A 16,989-nucleotide genomic window follows, 5' to 3' on the forward strand; every position below is an offset into this window, starting at 1 on the left:
AAGGAGATTGGAGGTTTTACTTTTTTAATGCTGTTATAGATGCACCATATACAAAGTAATAATAACTAATATAAAGAGTTTTAAAAAATGCATTCACTTATAAAATTCCATTTAAACTTCAAAATAGTCCTGTCATAATAGGTATTACTCTTTGTTTTCCAAAGAGGACTTGGAAAATCTAATAGTACTTGCCTCACAATTGCAAGACAAATAGGTGCGTGTTGGGGCCATTTCTTTAGACATCATGCCTGGTACTCTCTGTACTATGCAGTCTCACTATTGCCGATAAAGCGCATGCATGCGCATACGTCGGTACATTTGTGTGTGCACATACACAAGTAGACAGCAAGAGGGGAAAATAAGTAATTAGATATCAAGCAACACGTATTTTCTAGGTGAATTCAGATGTCCTCTGTCCTGTGCATTTCAACTCTCAATGGCTTAAACATTGAAGAAGGTTTATTGGCTGATGGAAACTTGAAGTCCAGGGCTCTACGTTTGTCCTCAAGTGTGCCATATTTACTTGTAGATATCCTTCATGTTTGTAAAAAGTCAATGGCAGTTTTGGGAGATCTGTGACCCAGTGTAAATCCTGACTTTGTTGCACGTTGGATCAGCCATGAAGCTATCCTTGTAGCCAAGGGTAGGACATTCAGACTTGGATTAGCTGAAGTTATCGTCATGGCAAAGGTGAATCAGAATATCCTGTTTGGAATTAGCTAGTTATACCCTGGCATTCTATGGGTGATGGCCAATTCTATCTAACTACAAGGATTTGTCAATCAAGAAAATGCTGTAAAGCAACCAAAAGCTTGAGGGAATGTAACCTGAAAGACCCAGAGTAGACCAAAATTGAACATGTGCTCAGAATCGTGAGCTGCTAGTGCAGGTTTATAAAAGCAAAACCCACCAGGTTACATAAATTGTTTTTGAAAGAATTATGATTGTTGCTGGAAGAGTTTAAACTGACTAATACATGGTTTGCTGTTTGGCTAAAAGGTGTTACGTTATCTCAGTGCTAAGTAGGAGGATGTGTTCTTGGAGGTGGTAGAGTGGCAACTGACAAGTTAGAGTTGACAAAAGTCGAAAGTTCATGGTGTTCTGAGAATTGAAACAGAAGTTGTATGTATGCCCTACTTCCTTGATGTCCTTTTGGCTCTATTTTGAGTGACTCTCTTAGCAATGCTTACTTCATTTTGAATCTTCTTTCACAGAGCTTATACAGTGGGGGAGAGTGCCATCAATTCTGTGGAGACATTCATAATATACACTACAACTAAGTGTTAGTGTGTAACTGCTCTGTGTTAGGTATGTTGAATTCTGTTCATTTGATTGCAGGCATAGAGGGGTGAAATTAATGTACTACTGAGTACATGTAAGCTTACTTCTATGTGATAGGTAAATAAAACTATCACTTCATTCGGTTTTATCCTTATAACTCACTTTCTCTTATCTCTACCCTAATAAAGGAAAGCAAAGTTTTTAATGCATTTGATAGATACCTGTTTTTTTAATACATGTTTCATAACATTTGTTTTCTTGTTTTACATGTGCATAAATGTACTGTTGATCATATTCCACTTCTTACTTTTGGACTTAACAGTATGTTTCCATGAGACATCTATATTGGTACAGACATACTCAGTTCATTTCTTCTTAATGTTGTGCAATTCTCTAATATAAGCATGTATCTCCTCTTAATCACTTCCTCAGTAATAGATTCTCATTTTGATTGTAGTTTTACACCATCACCAGTATCATTGCATCAAATTTCTGCCAACATCGTCTTGTAGACTTGTGTGAGCATGTATTTAGCTTATAAACTCAGGATCTGATGTAGTTGGAATGTGATGTTTATATACTGAATTTGACTAGGGATTGAGGAATGCCTCTCCAGAATGGCCCTATTTGTATACAAGAGGAATCCATGAGATTCCTCTGCCCTCACCATCTAACAAAGTCATTATTATCGAGTGGTTTCAATCAGGTTCTAATGCAGGAAATGGAAATACATTTATGTATTTTATTAATTTTTTATTTTTTTAAGTAGGCTTCACATCCACTTGGGGGCTTGGAATCACAATCTTGGGATTAAGAGTCACGTGCTCTATCAACTGACCCAGCCAGGCATACCTCATTTATGTATTTAAAAGAGAAATGGTTTAGTACAAGTAGTTATGTGCTTTCAAGAAAATCATTGAATGGATACAGAAAAAAAGTGTAAGATGGGGTTCCAGGAATGACACCAGAATGATATTTAAATATTTCAAAAATTTAGCTACAATCTCTAAAGAAGCTACCCTGGAACTCTTAAGCTTAAGAACCCAGTGCTATACCTGAGATGCTATTGCAAATTGTGTAGGTGTGCTGTTGGATTGATTTGGCTAATACTGTTGGTTTTTGCATTTTTATTAATAAGCAAAATGGCTGAATTTTTATTTTCTCATATAATTAATATTTTCTTATTCAATCTTACATAGTTTTTTAAACATTTTTGAATAAAATAATCTTGGAAACTTTCATTCTTTTATTTAATTTCCCAGAATAAAATATAAAATGCATATGTTCTGGCTTGCATTGTGTCCCCACCAAAGAACATATTGAAGTCCTAGCCTTAGTACCCGTGAATATAATAATAATCAAATTAAGACAAAGTCTTTAGGGTGGTCTCTAATACAATATAAGTGGTGACCTTATAAAACGAAGAAAAGACATAGATACAAGCACACAGACAGGAGATTGCTCTGTGAAGACACAGACATACAAAGGAATGTTTGCCACATGACAGCAGAGGAAAAAATTGAAATAATGTAGCCGTAAACCAAAAAACAGCAAGGACTGCGAGCAGCAGAAGCTAGGGAAGAGGATGTGGCCTTCCCAACTTCTTGATTTGGGATTTCTAACTCCCAGGGGGATGAGAGAATAAATTTCTGTTGTTTTAAGCCATCTAATATGTCGTAGTTTATTGTAACAGCCCTAGGGACTAATAAAGATCTTGGTACTGGAAAATGGCACACTGCTGTAACAAATAAAAAAAAAAATTGAAAGTGGCTTTGGAATTGGGTAATGGGTAGAGAGTAGAAGAGTTTTTGAGGTGCACACTAGAAAAAGTTAAGTTTGCCTTGAAGAAACTGTTGGTAAAAATATGAATTAAAGGTACTACTCGTAGGATCTCAAAATGAAATGAAAAACATGATTTCAGACAATGAAGTCAACATGATCCTTATTATAAAGTGGCAGGGAGCTTGATGATTTAGAAAGTTGACAGCCTATCCATATTTTACAAATCCAAATGTGTGCTCTGGAGAAAAACTACAAAAGTGTTCCTGGTTACACTTTTGCTAGAAGGATTGGGTACGTGACAGGGATCCAGTCAACGGTCAGCAGAAATGCTTCCACTTGGACTGAAGAGGACAGAGATGGAAAAGAAAGAAGGAAGATGCTGGACTTCTGGAATATTACACACAGAGCTCCTCAGCTGCAAATACATGTTACCCTTCAAGAAAAGCGAAGAAAGACTTACAGAGTAGCTCAGAGGCCAGAGAGACCTTGAAAGGTTGAGAAAGTGGGGAGGATACTGCTGTGAGCTCAGAGGGCAGAGATAGTGCCATGGAGGACTGAGTGTGTGGGACTGTCCTCATAGGGCCCAATAGACAGAGCCACAGTGGATTACTCTCAGGCCTTGAAATTTAATGGAATTTGCTGTGATAGGTTTTAGGCTTGCTTGGGACCTGTAAGCTTTTTTTTTTTTTTTTTTTCTTTTTTCTTAAAACTTGTTCCTTTTGGATATGAATGTGACTCTTATGTCTAGACCACCATTACATTTTGAAAATTGATTATTTGTTTTCTCTGTTTTAAATGTCCAGAGATGGAGAGGACTTTTACCCCAGGATGGACCATATCCATCATCTCACTTACACATAATTTAGATGCTTTAGATGATGAGATTGGGACTTTTTTGTGTTAACTATATTTAGGTGAAATTTTAGGTTTAGAGGTAATAAGAGAAAAGGCTAATGCTTTGGAAGATGTTGGAATGGGGTAAATGTATTTTGCACGTGGGAAAGTTACAGTTTTGGGGAAGTGGACACAAAGAAGATGATTATGGGTTGGTTTGTGTCACCCCAAAAGTTCAGCAGCACATGGAACATTGACCAATGTAGAACACATCTTAACCAATTTGCAAGAATAGAAATCACAGACTGTCTTCTCTCAGACCACAATGAAATTGAACTAGAAATCAAAGACAGAATTAAAACTGGAAAATCCCCAAATATGTGAAGATTAAATAACACACTTCTAAGTAACACATGGGTCAAAGAAGAAATTATAAGAGCAATTTTTAAATAATTTGAACTAAAAGAAAATGAAAACATAGGTTTTCAGAATTTATGGGGTACAGTAAAAGCAGTGCTTAAAGGGAAATTTGTAGCATTGAATGTATCTAATAGAAAACAAGAAAGATCTAAAATAAATAATCTGAACTTCCTTCCACCTTAAAAAAGTGGAAAAAAAAGAGCAAATTAAATCCAAAATAGGCAGAAGCAAGTAAGTAGTAAAAACTAGAGCAAAAAAATAATGAAATTGAAAACAAGAAATCAATAGAAAAAGAAAACAATATCAAACACTGTTTCTTTGAAAAGATTAATAAATTTGAGGAGACTCTAGCCAGGCAAATTAAGAAAAAAAGAAAAGGAAAAGAAGCTGTAAGTATCAGAGATGAAGGAGAAGGCAGCACGGCATATTCGATGGACATTAAAAAAATATAATAAGAGAATACTGAGACCAACTCTATGGCCACAAGTTTAATAACTTATGAGAAGGACCAGTTCCTTCAAAGATAGAATTCACTAAAGTTTACACAAAAAATAATACATAGTGTGAATAGCCCTATATCTATTAAAGAATACAAAATAATAACTAATAACCTTGCAAAATAGAAAGCACCAATCCTGGGTAGGTTCCCTGGTGAATTTTACCACACATTTAAGAAAAAAACATTATATGAATTTTCTATAATATTTTTAGAGGATAGAATCAGAGGGCACTTCCTAACTCATTTTATAAGAACACCATTACTCAAATACCTAAACCAAAGACATTACAAGAAAACTACAATATCTCTAATGAATATAGATGCAAAAATTTGCAATAAAATGCTGGTAAATCATATCCAAAAATGTATAAAAATAATTCTACATGATCAACCAATTGGATTTACCCCAGGTGTGCAATGAATTTTCAACAATTGAAAATTATTGTAATCCATCACATCACAGTCTAAAGAAGAAAAATCACATGATCATATCATTAGATGGAGAAAAAGCCTTTGACAAAATCCAATACTCCTTCGTGCTTAAAAATTCTCAGTGAACTAGGAATAGAAGAGGACTTCTTCAACTTGATAAAGAAAAAATTGATTAAAAAAAAAACTTGCAGCTAGTATCATATTAAATTTTGAGAGACTTGAAACTTTCCCAGTAATGTAAGTAACAAGGTATGGATGTTCCTTCTCACCACTGTTTTTCAGTATTATACTAGAAGTCCCAGATAACGTAGTAAGACAAGAAAAGCAAGCAAAATGTATGCAGAATTTAAAAGAAGAAAATAAAGCTGTTTTTATTTGCAAATAACATGATCATTTATGTAGAAAATCTTAAAAATATACAAAAAGCTTCTTGGGCTGATAAGTGATTATAGCACAGATGCAAGATGCTAGGTTAATATAAAAAAGTTAATTGTGTTCCTATATAGTGGCAGTGAACAAGTGGTATTTGAAATATAAAAAAATCACAATATAATTTACATTAATGTACAAAAATGAAACAATTAAGTAGAAATCTAACAAAATATGTAGACATACATGTAAGGAAAACTACACAACTCTAATGCAACCTATCAAAGAATAACTCAATAAATAGATATTCTATGTTCATGGATGTCATCGTTCCCAGCTACGCTCCCTACTACAAGTTATAGCAATCAAGGCAGTGTGATGTTGGCAAAATAAAAGATAAATAGCCCACTGGAACAGAATAGAGACCCAGAATTAGACCCCTGTAAATAGAGTCAACTCATCTTTCACCAAGGCACAGAGAGAAGACAATAGAGCAAGGATTTTCTTTTCAACGGATGGTGCTGAAACAACTCATCACCCATATGCAAAAACATGAATTTCTACACAGACTTAATAACTTTCACAACCTTTAAAAATATGGTTTAATTATAACCCAGTGATAGAATTTAGTAAACTTGAGAACAGAAGTACCAGTGTTGTAGATTGACAAATACTTTAAGTTATGACAGCCTATTTGAACACAAAATCAGGAAATAACATACTAACAAAATGATACAACCATGTATACATACATCTGCTTATTAAACACTGAAGTAAAAGAACTGTACCATTTTGCAGTCTTCAGAGGTGTTTGGTGTTTTACTCTGTTCTGATAAAAGCAATTTGAATGTTTGCATAGAGATATAAAAACTTAATATTGAACTGAAAATTGGTTACACATCTGCATTTTTAAAAAATTTGAATTAAATTTTCTCCCTTGCTGGTGGTTTAGTAGAATCTTACTTTGGAGCAGGAAAACATTGATGATACAGATTTTTTTATCAGTTGCTGCCATACTGTAAAGCTTGTAAAAAGGCCAAGTCCCACAAGGGTGTACCTACCTGATCTCTTACAGCACCCAGCTGTTGGTATTCTCCAGAGTAGCAAATATATGCCCTGGAGCACAGGGTGATAAGGGTCAATTCCATTATCATATTGCATAGTTGAGCTGTAATGTCCAAACCAATGAATCTAGTTAAACCAGCAATCGCTCATATGATAAAGATGACAATAAACAGGATGGTGTGGTATGAGCTGTATGGAAGATATTTTTGCTATTATTATGCTTGATATACTGGATGTAGAGTTTATCTGTTTTACTCCCTAACTGCTGCTAATAACAGTAGCTACATTCTTCTTCATACATCTTTTTCACCCTTCAATATAGTTTTACAAATTCTTCCTTAAGCTCCAGATATTTGGTCTGCAAGTCAGTTGGGACCAGAAATGGTTTCTTGTAACCACAAATCTTGTTGTGTTGTATGTGCCTTTACCAGTTGCTATGGACACTAAATTGTTAGTTTCTGCTGTGGCCTATACATGGATTTGGGATTTGGTAATTTTTCACCTTGATAGATTTTTATATAAACCTTGAAATAGTCTGCAAGACCTTGGAAACTGATTTTATTGCCTTTGAATTCTTTTTTTCCCTTTATTTACATTTTCTTTCTTTTTTTTTTAAATATATTTTATTGTCAAATTTGCTAACATACAGTGTGTAAAGTGTGCTCTTGGTTTTTGGGGTAGATTTCTGTGGTTTATCGCTTGCATAAAACTCCAAATGTTTATCCCAACAATTGCCCCCATCAATGCTCATCACCCATTTTCCCCTCTCCCCCAGTCTCCCATCAACCCTCAAATTGTTCTTTGTATTTAAGAGTCTCTTATGGTTTGCCTCACTCCGTCTCTGTTTGTAACCATTTTTTCCCCTTTCTCTTTCCCCCATGGTCTTTTGTTAAATTTCTCAAGATCCACATATGAGTGAAAATAGATGATATCTCTCTTTCTCTGAGTTATTTCACTCAGCGTAATACCTTCCAGTTCCATCCATGTTGCTGCAAATGGCCAGATTACATTCTTTCTCATTGCCAAATAGTATTCCATTGTATATATATATAAACCGCATCTTCTTTATCCACTTGTCAGTTGATGGACATTTAGGCTTTTTCCGTAATTTGGCTATTGTTGAAAGCACTGCTATAAACATTGGGTACATGTGCCCCTATACATTAGCACTGTTGTATCCTTTGGATAAATTCCTAGTAGTGCTGTTGCTGGGTTATAGGGTTAATTCTGTTTTTTAATTTTTTGAGGAAGCTCCACGCGGTTTTCCAGAGCAGCTGCACCAGTTTGCATTCCCACTAACAGTGCAAGAGAGTTCCCATTTCTCCACATCCTCACCAGCATCTGTAGTTTCCTGATTTGTTCATTGTAGCCACTCTGACTGGCGTGAGGTGGTGTCTCAGTGTGGTTTAGATTTGTATTTCCCTGATGATGAGTGACGTTGAGCATCTTTCCATGTGCCTGTTGGCCATCTGGATGTCTTCTTTGGAAAAGTGTCTATTCATGTCTTCCACCCATTTCTTCACTGGATTATTTGTTTTTCAGGTGTTGAGTTTAGGAAGTTCTTTATAGATTCTGGATACTAACTCTTTATCTCATATGTCATTTGCAAATAACTTTTCCTGTTCCGTCAGTTGCCTTTTACTTTTGTTGATTGTTTCCCTTGCAGGGCAGAAGATTTTCATCTTGATGAGGTCCCAATAGTTCATTTTTGCTTTTAATTCCCTTGCTTTGGATATGTGTCAAGCAAGAAATTGCTGCAGCTGAGGTCAAAGAGGTTGTTGCCTGCTTTCTCTTCTAGGGTTTTGATGGCTTCCTGTCTCACACTTAGGTCTTTCATCCATTTTGAGTTTATTTTTGTGAATGATGTAAGAAAGTGGTCTAGTTTAATTCTTCTGCATGTTGCTATCCAGTTCTCCTGGCACCATTTGCTAAAGAAACTGTCTTTTTTTCCATTGGATATTCTTTCCTATTTTGTCAAAGATTAGTTGGCCATACATTTGTGGGTCCAATTCTGGAGTCTCTATTCTATTCCATTGGTCAATGGGTCTGTTTTTCTGCCAGTACCATACTATCTTGATGATTACAGCTTTGTAGTAGAGGCTAAAGTCTGGGATTGTGATGCCTCCCGCTTTGGTTTTTTCTTTCGGTATTTATTTGGCTATTGAGGGTCTTTTGTGGTTCCATACAAATTTTAGGATCATTTATTCTAGCTTTGAGAAGAATGCTGTTGCAATTTTGATTGGGATTGCATTGAATGTGTAGATTGCTTTGGGTAGTATCGACATTTTAACAATATTTATTCTTCTAATCCATGAGCATGGAATATTTTTCCATTTCTTTTTGTCTTCAATTTTCTTCATAAATTTTCTATAGTTTTCAGTATACAGATCTTTTACATATTTGGTTAGGTTTATTCCTAGGTATTTTTTGGTTCTTGGTGTAATTGTAAATGTCATCAATTTCTTGATTTCTCTTTCTGTTGTTTCATTATTTGTGTATAGAAATGCAACAAATTTCTGTACGTTGATTTTGCACTCTGCAATTTTGCTGAATTCAAATATCAGTTCTAGCAGCCTTTTGGTGGAGTCTTTTGGGTTTTCCATGTAGAGTATCATGTCATCTGTGAAAAGTGAAAGTTTGACTTCTTTGCCAGTTTTGATGCCTTTTATTTCCTTTTTTTGTCTAATTGCTGATGCTAGGAATTCCAACACTATGTTAAACAACACTGGTGAGAGTGGACATCCCTGTCGTGTTCCTGATCTCAGGGGGAAAGCTGTTAGTTTTTCTTCATTGAGGATGATAGTAACTGTGGGCTTTTCATATATGGTTTTTATGATGTTTAGATATGTTCCTTCTGTCCCAACTTTCTTGAGGGTTTTTACCAAGAAAGGATGCTGGGTTTTGTCAAATGCTTTTTCTGCATCTATTGATGGGATAATATGTTTTTTATGGTTTCTTTTACTAATGTGATGTATCACACTGGTTGATTTGTGAATATTGAACTAGCCCTGTAGCCCAGAATGAATCCCACTTGATCGTGGTGAATAATTCTTTTTCTATGCTTTTGAATGTTATTTGCTGGTATCTTGTTGAGAAATTTTGCATCCATGTTCATGAGGGATACTGTAATTCTCCTTTTTTTGTGGGGTCTCTGTCTGGTTTGGAATCAAGGTAATGCTGGCTTCATAGAATGAGTCCAGCATTTTTTCTTCCATTTATATTTTTGGAATAACTTGAGAAGGGTAGGTATTAACTCTGCTTTAAATGTCTGGTAGAATTCCCCAGGTTAACCATCTGGGCCAGTACTCTTATTTGTTGGGAGATTTCTGATAACTGATTCAATTTCTTGACTAGTTATGGGTCTGTTCAACTTTTCTATTTCTTCTTATTTGAGTTTTGGTAGCGTGTGGATGTCTAGCAATTTGTCCATTTCTTCCAGGTTGGCCACCTTGTTGGCATATAATTTTTCATAGTATTCTCTGAGGGATTGATTGTGATAAATCCATTTTCATTCGTGATTTTTATCAGTTGGGCCTTCTCTATTTTCTTTTTGAAAACTCTGGCAAGTGGTTTATCAATTTGTTTATTTTTTTCACAAACAAGCTCTTAATTTCATTGATCTGTTCTGGTTTTTCTTCTTTCCTTCCTTCCTTCCTTCCTTCCTTCCTTCCTTCCTTCCTTCCTTCTCTCTTTTTTTGTATTCTGTATTGTTTATTTCTGCTCTGATCTTCATTATTTTTCTTCTGCTGCTATCCTTGGGGTTTCTGTGTTGCTCTGCTTCTAGTTCCTTCAGGTGTGCTGTTAGATTTTGTATTTGGGAGTTTTCTTGCTTCTTGAGATAGGCCTGGATTACAATGTATTTTCCTCTTAGGACTGCTTTGCTGCATCCCAAAGGGTTTGGACTGTTGTGTTTTTATTTTCATTTGTTTCCATATATTTTTTAATTTATTCTTCAATTTCTGGTTGACCCATTCATTCTTCAGTAGGATGTTCTTCAACCTCCATCCATTTGGAGGTTTTATAAATTTCGCTCTGGTTGATTTCAAGTTTCATAGCACTGTGATCTGAAAATGTGCATGGTATGGTCTCAATTCTTTTATATTTATTGAGGGCTGTTTTGTGACCTAGTATGTGATCTATCTTGGAGAATGTTCCATGTGCACTCGAGAAGAATGTGTATTTGGTTGTTTTAGGATAAAAAGTTCTGAATATATCTGTCAAGTCCATCTGGTCCAGTGTATCATTCAATGTCACTGTTTCTTTATTGATTTTCTGTCTGGATGATCTGTACCCTGCAATTAACACATTCTTACCAGGCGTGGAGGGATGTGGTTTGGTGTAGGCAGGTTCCACCTCCACTGGGGGCTCCCTGTCTAGTGCCTTGAGGCCCCACTTGTTGGTGATGGGGAGAAAAATGGCGACACCCCAGTCTCCCTTCCATGGACCAGGTGTCCCAAACCACTCTGTTTAGGCTGTCTTCACAGTGCTGTGGCCACAAATGAGGCAGTTTGTCCCACTTTGCTGACTCCCCCAATGTCTTAAAGAATTGAACCCCAATGTCTTAAAGAATCCCACTGCAGTTTCCCTGGTTTCAGGGAAAAGCCATCCCACTTCACAGTGCTGCATGCGTGGTTTGTCCTGCTCCACCCACTCTCACACCTCGCTGGCAATCGGGTGGGGTTTAAACCCCAGTGTCTTAGAGTATCCCATTCTGTGTGCCCCAGTACTGGGGAGTGCCACTCCACAAGGCTGATATTTTGCATCTGGCTGGCAGGAGCAGGCAGTCTTTGTCCTTTGAACAGATATATACCTTCTTCCCACAGCACTCCAGGAAGAGGATCACTTTTTCCCACTGCAGACTGTGCCTCTGAACTGGTTACTGAGCCCGGGGCTGGCTTATCTCTTCCCCAGGTGTGTGAAATGAGCAGCTGGCCCCAACCTGGAGGAAGCCCCACAGTTAGAGATTGGGTCTTTCTCTGTCCAGTAGGAGGTTTTTCTCTTGTCCAGACACAATCCTGCCCTTCCTCAGCCTCTCTTTCTATTCCCTTTGTCTCTCTGTAGAAGGGGATCTCTCCCCTCTGTGTCTATGCAACCCATTTTATCTCTCCCAGTTCAAAATCACGTACCTATGGCCCACCAGGTTGTCCCTGTGGGTCCCTTGAGATGTCTTTGTCCCTCGGAAGCCTGGACTGTTGGAATTCAAAGTCCTTTGGCCTCAACACTGCTGTGTTTGGGGGACAAGGGAACTTTGGGTCTCCCTACTTCTCCACCATGTTGGATCTTTCCACCCTTTGATTTCTTTAAAATCTAGGCTCTCAGGACTAAGGCATACAAGAAATCTGTGTTTTCAAGTTTTGATGAATTCATCATCTATTTCTTTAAATTTTCTATCAAAGTATGGATTGGTAGTTATTAAACCAAGATGAGGTAGCAGAAAACAGTATGTTTTCAAACAGAGTAGATGTGTTTTCAAACATTCTGTAGTTATTCATGTTGGTTCTCTGAAAACTTGAGGAAGTTTTCCAAAAATCTGGTGCCACCATCAGCTTCCCCAAATTCATGCGGGGAACTTTAGTTCTCAAAGAAATAATATCAGGCCTTGAAATGGCTTCAGGAATATTCCCCCGTCAGGAATATTTCCCAGCCATACTTATCAAAAAGCTGGAGATTCTGAAGATCATTCTCTTAGACATTTTAGAATTGGTTATATACCTGTATTAAGCTGATCATTTTGCTGAGGGCAAATACTGTGGATGAATCTTTCAAATTGACTGTCAAAGGTTCCCTGAGCATCTATCAATAACACTGCAACCGTTTTACCATCAGGCTTATTGAAAAGGAAGACGACGACTCCATATCTCAATTATTGTGCTCTCTCGTTAGACCTCTCTGTGGAAAAACCAGTCAGTGGTTCATTATAATGTCCAATCCAATGAACTAATACCTGATTGTACATGTATTTCAACATGAACTCTTTCAGAAATGATTTTCTTTTCATAATGCTCCAGCAACAGATACAGCAATGATCTCCATGACCCTGTAAGCCTCCAGGGGAAGCACTTGATTTAGTGTGATCTCATCTATCTCAGAGGAATGATCATCTTTGACAGTGAAGACTTGGACTGGTCCTACAGTGACAGAACCTCACCACCATCAGTGTTCAGACCACCGTGGCCAGAAATTATAGGGACTAAAACAGCTCAGGTGGATTTTCAGGAAAAACAATAACAACAACAACAATATACGAATATAGCTCAGAAGAGGAGGATCCAGTGGAAAAGGCAGGACTTTTCACAAAAATTAACGCACAATGGATTCAAGACCTAAGTGTAAACAACAACAACAACAGCAACAACATAAAAATCCTAGAAGTTAACATACAGGAAAATATAGATGATTTTGAGTTTGACAATGACTTTTTAAATTCAAGGATGAAAACATAATCCAGGAAAGCAAAAAAAAATAATTGGTAAACTGGAATTCAATAAAATTAAAAATTTCTGCTTTGCAAAATACATTGTCAAGAGAATGAAAAGAACAGTGACTGGGGGAAAAATTTTCCAAAGGATGTGTCTAATTAATGATTGTTATACAAAGTATGCAAAGAACTCTTAAAACTCAACAATAAGACTGGGGTACCTGGATGGCTCAGTTGGTTGAGCATCCGACTTTGGCTTAAATTATAATCTCACCGTTCATGAGTTAATGCCCTGTGTCTGGCTCTGTGTTGACAGCTTAGAGCCTGGAACCTGCTTTAGATTCTCTCTCTCTCTCTCTCTCTCTCTCTCTCTCTCTGCCCCTCCCCCAATGCTCCCTTTCTCAAATAAACATTAAATTTTTTTTCAAACATTAAAACAAACCTCAGCAATAAGAAAATAAATAACCTGATATAAAAACATGCCAGAGACCTTAATAGATACCTCACCAAAGAAGATATATGGATGACAAATAAGCATAAGAAAAGATGCTCACATTGTGTATAATTAAAGGAATGCAAGTTCAGACAGCAATGAGATACCACCGCATACCTGGTAGAATGGCCAAACTCCAGAACACTGACAACATGAAATACTGGCAAGGATATGAGGTAACAGGAAGTTGGACTCATCACTGTTGGGAATGTAAAATGGCACAGCTACTATGCCAAACAATTTGGTTGTTTCTTAAAAACTAAACATATTGTTACCTTACGATCCACCAGTCATACTGCTTGGTATTTACCAAAAGAAGTTGAAACCCTGTGTCCACACAAAAACCTGCACTTGAATGTTTATACTACTTCTATTCATAATTGCTAAAACTTGTAAGAACATTGACATCCCTTTGTAAGTGAATGGATAAAGTAGGTACATCTAGATGATGGAATGTTACTCACTAAAAAAGAAGTGAGCCATCAAGCCATGAAAAGACATGGAAGAAAATTAAATATATTACTAGGTAAAAGAAACAAACCTGAGAAGACTACATACTGTGTGTTACTAACTGTATGACATTCGGGGTAAGGCAAAACTATGGAGACAGTGAAATGATCAGTGGTTGCCAGGGGTTAGAGAAGAGGGGGGGATAAATGGAGTGTTAAAAATTCAGTGAAACTATTCTGTTTGATACTATAACGGTAGATACATGTTATGTGCCTTTGTCTGAACCCAAAGAATGCTCATTGCCCAATGCCAGAAGTGAACCCTAATGTAAACTATGGGCTTTGGATAATAATGATGTACAATTCATCACTTGTAATAAATGCACCTCTTTGGTGGAGGATGCTGACAATGGGGGAGGCTATACATGTGTGGGGGAAGGAAGTTTATAGAAAAATCTCTGTACTTTCCACTCAGTTTTGCTTTGAACTTAAAACTGCTCTAAATATAAAGTCCATTAAAAACAAAAGTCTGCCAAATCTAGAAGAGAGAGCATGGCCATGTTAACACCTTGATTTTGGCATTCTAGCTCTGGAACTCTGAAAGGATAAATTTCGGTAGTTTTCTTTGGGCCACCTATTTTGCGTTATTTTTTTATAGTTTTGTTATAGTAGCCCTAGGAAACTAAGAATAAGCATAGATAAGTTATCCTGGATGGTTTGGTAATTCTCACCTACAAATATATCTGTCATGATGATGATGATGATGATGATGATGATGATGATGATAAGGATGATGATAATGATGATTGTTGGGAAATAGGTTCAAGAATTACTTATACTTACATAAGTATACATATTACATAACTTACACATGCAAGTTAAAGATTACTGTCTGATTGTTTTCTCCACATTCACATGTGTAAGATCTTGTTTTCTTCGTGTCCACCATGTGTATCAGATCTTGTGAGCTCAGTAAATATGGAGACAAATCCGTGTTTGGGGCTGTCCCAGACATTAGCCTCTCTCGTATTTAATTTTGCATCTGCTCTCTTGCTGGACAAGAGAGGACTCCAGACTAACAGTCTGCGACAGACGATGATGATTTAATGTAGGGTGGGGTGGAATGTTGCAATGGAAAACATGCCTTTGCCATTCCAATTTACTTTATATTAATCTGTTCAAAGTTTCTGTTTGAATATTTGATGAAATTGTTATGTCATCTCGTTTCATTACATATTTATTAATAGAATATCAGTAGCAATGATAATGACCTCTTTTTGTTTAGCAGTTCTTCCTTTAGCTTATCTTTCCTGATAAATTTTCTCATATACAGCAAGGAGAAACAAGGGACATTCTTAACACTTTGGATGGAAAATGTTTAGGCAAAATTCTTTAGCACATTTTTTGTCTTACACATTACTACAGGCAACCATATTGCTGAGCTCAATTTTTGCATAAGATTTTCTTCATTTTCCTTTAAGTCTTTGTGTTCTAGGCACTTTAAACTTTTACCAGCTTTCTGCTTGCTTCCAAAGTCATTCTCCTATTTTAGAATTTGTGTCATTGTAGCATCCCATTTCTTACATGCTGAATTTAGTTACGTATTATTTCATGAAAAAATGATCACAAATTTAGTAGCTTAAAACAACAAACATGTATTATTTTGCTGCGGTTGGATAACTCACTCCCTTGCCATATGGCCCTCTCTGTTGGCTCTGAGTATCTTCACAACATGGCAGCTAGCTTGCTTCCCTCAGGAAGAATGATCCAAAGGACAGGACCTAACTTCATTTTCAAGTGATATGCCATCACCTCTACTGTATTCTATAGTCACACAGATGAATCCTAGTACCGTGTAGGAGATGACTTCATAAGGGTCTAGAAGCAAGAGGTGGGATAAGGGAATCTTTGGGTCTAGCTCCTACAGCTATTAAGGTATAATCTCCATCAACACCATAGCGATTGGGCTTTGTCAAGACTATCAACATGAAGTCTGCTGGATCTTCATCTAATAGTGGTCAGTTGAAATGAATACATTGAGATTTATTATGTAATAGGAATTTCTGCAATTTGATTGTGTGGGTAATTGGTACTTATAATCAAAACTAACAGACAAATGATTTAAAAATCTGTATCAATATGAGGTTTCACTTATAATATATTCCAACTATCCTGACACTTGAGGAAAACATTATAATGAAGATCATTTTTATAAGTGGCATCTTCTTAATCTTGGTTTCAAATGAAGCAAAAAATGGTATTGAAGGGCTTATTTGGACTAATAGTGCAGTCCAGTTATTTCAATTAGAGTCATCCAGCTACCAGTGAGCTGACTGTATTATTGGAACAGTCCGTTTAAACTACTGACCAAGTCTTGCCAGGCTCGGCAGGCAGCATCTAATGTGATTACCCCCTAATGTGTTACAGCAGTTAGGAAGTCTATAAAACAATTTTAACAGGGTTTAGAAATACCACTTCTATAAAATGGGCAGACATAAAGTTAATTCTTTAACGCATTTCATTAAGAGAAAAGTGTTTACTTTCTTCTCTGCAAACAATCCACTCATGAATCTGGAAAGTATCACCTGAGAATGCTACTGAAGTCAATAAGATCAAATAGAATAATGACAGGTATTGTGATGGAAATTCTACAAATTCTATTCCAAAATATATTCCCCTATAAGAGCTGCTGTAAACTATGCTTGGATTTAGCCATCTTGGCAGAAGATTTAAAAAGAAAAGACACATTCACAGCTATGCAATTAGAGGAGAATCACACCAGCAATTAGTTGTAGAGTAGGTGTTACTTCTATGTTAGCATCTATTTTCAGTTATTTATGCTTTGGCTTTTTTCGTTGTTTCTTTCTTTCTGTGAGAGTTTGCCGTCAAACAGCACTGTCTGAGTTCATCTGTGATAGAGTCCCCGAATGCTCATGTTAGGAGGAAT

At 36.6% G+C, this 16,989-nt stretch overlaps 1 pseudogene; it reads right to left on the reverse strand.

The window, feature by feature from the left end:
* Window positions 1-6,540: 6,540 nt before the first annotated feature.
* Window positions 6,541-16,989, reverse strand: part of LOC101097053 — a 134,088-nt pseudogene continuing 123,639 nt past the window's right edge.

This window comes from Felis catus, chromosome A2 (genome assembly GCF_018350175.1).
Source record: "Felis catus isolate Fca126 chromosome A2, F.catus_Fca126_mat1.0, whole genome shotgun sequence".
In the NCBI taxonomy this organism is placed as follows: domain Eukaryota; kingdom Metazoa; phylum Chordata; class Mammalia; order Carnivora; family Felidae; genus Felis; species Felis catus.